Source organism: Athalia rosae, chromosome 6 (assembly GCF_917208135.1).
Source record: "Athalia rosae chromosome 6, iyAthRosa1.1, whole genome shotgun sequence".
NCBI classification, from domain to species: Eukaryota; Metazoa; Arthropoda; class Insecta; order Hymenoptera; family Athaliidae; genus Athalia; species Athalia rosae.
This window is the reverse complement of record NC_064031.1, coordinates 7536988-7543559: the sequence shown is the minus strand read 5'-3', so window position 1 is coordinate 7543559 and position 6572 is coordinate 7536988. Positions and strand designations below refer to the sequence as shown.

Genomic DNA, 6572 nt, shown 5'->3' with positions numbered 1-6572 from the left:
TGACTTGCTGCGTAGACTCGGAAAGTTTTCAAAGTCCAACGGACGTTGAGCTCATATATCGTTGGATCGAAAAATTTTCAAAGTCCGAAAGAGTCGCGCATCACTCGTTGGATCGAAAAATTTTCAAAGTCCGAAAGAGTCGCGCATCACTCGTTGGATCGAAAAATTTTCAAAGTCCGAAAGAGTCGCGCATCACTCGTTGGAACGAAAAATTTTCAAAGTCCGAAAGAGTCGCGCATCACTCGTTGGATCGAAAAATTTTCAAAGTCCGAAAGAGTCGCGCATCACTCGTTGGATCGAAAAATTTTCAAAGTCCGAAAGAGTCGCGCATCACTCGTTGGATCGAAAAATTTTCAAAGTCCGAAAGAGTCGCGCATCACTCGTTGGATCGAAAAATTTTCAAAGTCCGAAAGAGTCGCGCATCACTCGTTGGATCGAAAAATTCTCAAAGTCCGAAAGAGTCGCGCATCACTCGTTGGATCGAAAAATTTTCAAAGTCCGAAAAAGTCGCGCATCACTCGTTGGAACGAAAAATTTTCAAAGTCCGAAAGAGTCGCGCATCACTCGTTGGATCGAAAAATTTTCAAAGTCCGAAAGAGTCGCGCATCACTCGTTGGATCGAAAAATTTTCAAAGTCCGAAAGAGTCGCGCATCACTCGTTGGATCGAAAAATTTTCAAAGTCCGAAAGAGTCGCGCATCACTCGTTGAAACGAAAAATTTTCAAAGTCCGAAAGAGTCGCGCATCACTCGTTGGATCGAAAAATTTTCAAAGTCCGAAAAATTTTCAAAGTCCGAAAGAGTCGCGCATCACTCGTTGGATCGAAAAATTTTCAAAGTCCGAAAGAGTCGCGCATCACTCGTTGGAACGAAAAATTTCCAAAGTCCGAAAGAGTCGCGCATCACTCGTTGGATCGAAAAATTTTCAAAGTCCGAAAGAGTCGCGCATCACTCGTTGGATCGAAAAATTTTCAAAGTCCGAAAGAGTCGCGCATCACTCGTTGGATCGAAAAATTTTCAAAGTCCGAAAGAGTCGCGCATCACTCGTTGGATCGAAAAATTTTCAAAGTCCGAAAGAGTCGCGCATCACTCGTTGGATCGAAAAATTTTCAAAGTCCGAAAGAGTCGCGCATCACTCGTTGGATCGAAAAATTTTCAAAGTCCGAAAAAGTCGCGCATCACTCGTTGGAACAAAAAATTTTCAAAGTCCGAAAGAGTCGCGCATCACTCGTTGGATCGAAAAATTTTCAAAGTCCGAAAGAGTCGCGCATCACTCGTTGGATCGAAAAATTTTCAAAGTCCGAAAGAGTCGCGCATCACTCGTTGGATCGAAAAATTTTCAAAGTCCGAAAGAGTCGCGCATCACTCGTTGGATCGAAAAATTTTCAAAGTCCGAAAGAGTCGCGCATCACTCGTTGGATCGAAAAATTTTCAAAGTCCGAAAGAGTCGCGCATCACTCGTTGGATCGAAAAATTTTCAAAGTCCGAAAGAGTCGCGCATCACTCGTTGGAACGAAAAATTTTCAAAGTCCGAAAGAGTCGCGCATCACTCGTTGGATCGAAAAATTTTCAAAGTCCGAAAGAGTCGCGCATCACTCGTTGGATCGAAAAATTTTCAAAGTCCGAAAGAGTCGCGCATCACTCGTTGGATCGAAAAATTTTCAAAGTCCGAAAGAGTCGCGCATCACTCGTTGGAACGAAAAATTTTCAAAGTCCGAAAGAGTCGCGCATCACTCGTTGGATCGAAAAATTTTCAAAGTCCCAACGATTCTCGCATGGAACTAAGTTCCAACGTACTGCCAAATTTTTCAGGTCGCGTTGCTGTTTTGCCCCATAAGGAACACGTGTTATGACCGGCCGGCTCCGACGTCCGAGCGGCACCGTTGATACTTCATGCACCGAGCGGTCTCGACCGGTCGGTCGGCACCTAGTCCTCGGGTTTCGGAACTTTCGACTTGTTTCGGCCCGTATCTCGACATTCCTTTGCGGGTTTGTTGTCGGGGCTATGGTTTCGTCCTCACCGTGTCACGAACACGCAGACAAAAATTTTTTTCGAATTTTGAAAATTTTTCGTCTGAGCGGAGATTCGCACCACAGGCGTTCGTTTCGTTCCGGTAAGAACCACTCTCACGAGTTCAAAGTTTTTCCGAGCGCTCACGTTTCGCAGGGGCGAGTTCTTCGCTCCGTCTAGAAAATATGATTCAATTTGAATCGTCGACACTACATAACCGCGGGTCGGTGTCTAAGACCGAATGGCCCTTTATGCGGTGACCAGAAAGTCTTCTCTCGCAAGTCGAGGGAAGCAGTCGAACAGAGGCATCAACTCGCCACATTCCGTGCGTATCACAGTCTGTTCGCAGACGGTACACATTGATTTCCAATCGTACTCCCGACGCTTGCAATCTAGCCGAAGGATACGAGAAGGATAATTCGAACGATTTGCACCGGGGAGTCGACAAAAATTGTCTTCACCCGAGGAAACACAAAGTCGAACAGAGCGCTCTGAGCGCTAGTACGCGTACACAAGTTGTGCGGTACCAGATATACATATTATATTAAAACGTGTGGCCGACCGGGCAAAGACTCGGCGGCATGGGGCAACACACGAAAAGAGCTACCAATAACACAAAGCTCCCTGGTTGATCCTGCCAGTAGTCATATGCTTGTCTCAAAGATTAAGCCATGCATGTCTCAGTGCAAGCCATATTAAGGTGAAACCGCGAATGGCTCATTAAATCAGTTATGGTTTCTTAGATCGTACCCACATTTACTTGGATAACTGTGGTAATTCTAGAGCTAATACATGCAAACAGAGTTCCGACCAGAGATGGGAGGAATGCTTTTATTAGATCAAAACCAATCGGTGGCGGGTTCGTCCTGTCCGCCGTTTACTTTGGTGACTCTGAATAACTTTGGGCTGATCGCACGGTCTTGGTACCGGCGACGCATCTTTCAAATGTCTGCCTTATCAACTGTCGATGGTAGGTTCTGCGCCTACCATGGTTGTAACGGGTAACGGGGAATCAGGGTTCGATTCCGGAGAGGGAGCCTGAGAAACGGCTACCACATCCAAGGAAGGCAGCAGGCGCGCAAATTACCCACTCCCGGCACGGGGAGGTAGTGACGAAAAATAACGATACGGGACTCATCCGAGGCCCCGTAATCGGAATGAGTACACTTTAAATCCTTTAACGAGGATCAATTGGAGGGCAAGTCTGGTGCCAGCAGCCGCGGTAATTCCAGCTCCAATAGCGTATATTAAAGTTGTTGCGGTTAAAAAGCTCGTAGTTGAATCTGTGTCCCACGCTGTCGGTTCACCGCTCGCGGTGTTTAACTGGCATGATTGTGGGACGTCCTACCGGTGGGCTTAGCCTTTCGGGGCGGCCCAACTAATATCCCATCGCGGTGCTCTTCATTGAGTGTCGAGGTGGGCCGGTACGTTTACTTTGAACAAATTAGAGTGCTTAAAGCAGGCTATTTTCGCCTGAATACTGTGTGCATGGAATAATGGAATAGGACCTCGGTTCTATTTTGTTGGTTTTCGGAACCCCGAGGTAATGATTAATAGGAACAGATGGGGGCATTCGTATTGCGACGTTAGAGGTGAAATTCTTGGATCGTCGCAAGACGGACAGAAGCGAAAGCATTTGCCAAAAATGTTTTCTTTAATCAAGAACGAAAGTTAGAGGTTCGAAGGCGATCAGATACCGCCCTAGTTCTAACCATAAACGATGCCAGCTAGCGATCCGCCGAAGTTCCTCCGATGACTCGGCGGGCAGCTTCCGGGAAACCAAAGCTTTTGGGTTCCGGGGGAAGTATGGTTGCAAAGCTGAAACTTAAAGGAATTGACGGAAGGGCACCACCAGGAGTGGAGCCTGCGGCTTAATTTGACTCAACACGGGAAACCTCACCAGGCCCGGACACCGGAAGGATTGACAGATTGAGAGCTCTTTCTTGATTCGGTGGGTGGTGGTGCATGGCCGTTCTTAGTTGGTGGAGCGATTTGTCTGGTTAATTCCGATAACGAACGAGACTCTAGCCTGCTAAATAGGCGTACTTTCCGGTATCTCGAAGGCCCCCGGCTTCGGTCGGGAGGTTTTTACTACCGGCGTACAAATAAATCTTCTTAGAGGGACAGGCGGCTTCTAGCCGCACGAGATTGAGCAATAACAGGTCTGTGATGCCCTTAGATGTTCTGGGCCGCACGCGCGCTACACTGAAGGAATCAGCGTGTCTTCCCTGGCCGAAAGGCCCGGGTAACCCGCTGAACCTCCTTCGTGCTAGGGATTGGGGCTTGCAATTATTCCCCATGAACGAGGAATTCCCAGTAAGCGCGAGTCATAAGCTCGCGTTGATTACGTCCCTGCCCTTTGTACACACCGCCCGTCGCTACTACCGATTGAATGATTTAGTGAGGTCTTCGGACTGGTACGCGGCAATGCCTCGGCATTGCCGATGTTGCCGGGAAGATGACCAAACTTGATCATTTAGAGGAAGTAAAAGTCGTAACAAGGTTTCCGTAGGTGAACCTGCGGAAGGATCATTAACGTTTCGTTACTGCGAAAAAAAAAGCAGCGAATCGATGATTATTTTGGTAGATTCCACCGTGAATCTCACGCAATTATAATCCAGTCAAAAGACACACATGGCACAAGAGGTGGCGTACATTTTACGCGTGTCACGAATATCGAACTACGTAACGGCCGAAACGGCTCGTGTCGCACTCACACACGTCGACGACGAACGATCTTGCTATGTCCGTTGGAAGAGAGAGAAAATAATATAAAAAGGACATTACAACTAGTGTATCACGGTAAAATATATCGTGTGCAGCAGCCAAAAACAAACTAAGGCATAAATGGCTATGGGTAAAAAAAACACTAGAAAAATAAAAGGACATTGCTACTACGCCAACCTACGGGGGCGCAAGAACGAAAACTCTCTTTCCATTCTGGACGATAGCGATGCGGATCGTGATGCCATTCGTCGATCAGATTTGTGTGAGGTAGCGACATTGTGCGCGTTGCTGAGGCGACCAAGTGCCCGCTTCTGTTGAACGGGACGCTTGGTGTGCGTTTGAATCAACCGTTCGGTCGATCCCCCCGCTTTGTACGAGGCGTGGCGCGCGATTGATCGAACGGTTTTTTTTATGCTTTTTTTTCAAATTGTTTCTTTTCAAAGATACACATGAAGAAAAGTTACCATACTTTCACGGGGTAACCTGCTCCGGCTGGAGTTTAGCTCCACCGGGGTGACGTCGCGTTCTCCGCGGCGGAAGGTTGGCGACGAACTTTCGCCCCGTGAAATGCAATTGAGATCTTATTCCTTTTGCGCAACATTACCAAAATCCACGTGCCGTGGTTCCCCCCAGACACAAAAAATATGGCTCGATCGAATTATACGCGGCTTCCTCCTCGCACGTAAAGTGTTGTAGAGTACAAGCCGCGCTCGAGCCTTTCGGAGGGGTTCCGCGCGTCACGCGCTTGATATTGGAATCACATTCGAACTGATCGTACAAAGAAACGCTTGAAGCGAGGTGCACGAATGATCGCAAGATTCTTCGCGTCACGACGAGCCGGCGTAACAACCGAACAATTGTCAAAGTGTCTCCTCTGCCCTCCGTTTTGACTCGAGGTGCGGCCGGAGACACGATGCAAAGTGAAAAAACGATTACCCTGAACGGTGGATCACTTGGCTCGTGGGTCGATGAAGAACGCAGCTAATTGCGCGTCTACTTGTGAACTGCAGGACACATGAACATCGACATTTCGAACGCACATTGCGGTCCACGGATACATATCCCGGACCACGCCTGGCTGAGGGTCGTTACAAAACAAACTACTGCACGTGGCCCCACCTCGCAAGAGGAGCGAGGGTCGCGTGCGCAAGAATTGGGCGTTCACCGCTGTGGTCCGCGCGCGAGTCGCGCGCGAGCCCGCGGCGTCGCCTCAAACGATTTTGAGAGACTGACACGGTACGACTCGCGTCAACCGCGCAAAAGTCGGCGGGTTGGTGCATCGCGGTCGTGTGGCCGGTCGTCGCGTCCCAGCGCTAGTATAATAGTCGAGAGGAACGTCGATCCGAGCCGCGCGATACCTGCGTTGCCGCCCGTTTTGACGAACGGGTTGCCGTTAGCAAAAATTTTGGTAAGAGAAACGACCCGCGTGCCAAACGCCTCATCGTCGAATTGATGACGGTTGTGTGGCGCGCGCGTGTCGTTTGTCGGGTTGACGAGAAAAGGTGGAGTAAAAAATAAGAATATCCGCGGAGTCAGATTTTCGATGATCGTCCGTGATTTTTTTTTTATTTTGCGCTCCCCCTCTCGATCACACCCTAGTCGTCTCCGTTGAAAAACACACCACGATATGTTTTGTTCGAACGATTCTTTGACGACCTCAGAGCAGGCGAGACTACCCGCTGAATTTAAGCATATTAATAAGCGGAGGAAAAGAAACTAACCAGGATTTCCTTAGTAGCGGCGAGCGAACAGGAAATAGCCCAGCACTGAATCCCGCGGTTCTGCCGCTGGGAAATGTAGTGTTTGGGAGGATTCACTTATCCCGGGGCGTCGATC

General features: G+C 48.6%; 3 non-coding genes across 3 annotated transcripts in view; all 3 read left to right on the top strand.

The window, feature by feature from the left end:
* Positions 1-2630: 2630 nt before the first annotated feature.
* On the top strand, positions 2631-4544 carry LOC125501620. Its single transcript, XR_007279200.1, has one exon. It is a non-coding gene; the product is annotated as a small subunit ribosomal RNA (ribosomal RNA).
* Positions 4545-5669: 1125 nt separating this feature from the next.
* Positions 5670-5824, top strand: LOC125501589. Its single transcript, XR_007279168.1, has one exon. It is a non-coding gene; the product is annotated as a 5.8S ribosomal RNA (ribosomal RNA).
* Positions 5825-6388: 564 nt separating this feature from the next.
* LOC125501554 overlaps positions 6389-6572 on the top strand; it is a 4043-nt gene continuing 3859 nt past the window's right edge. Inside the window, exon 1 of the ribosomal RNA XR_007279143.1 lies at positions 6389-6572. This exon is cut by the window's right edge and continues 3859 nt beyond it. This is a non-coding gene — a ribosomal RNA (large subunit ribosomal RNA).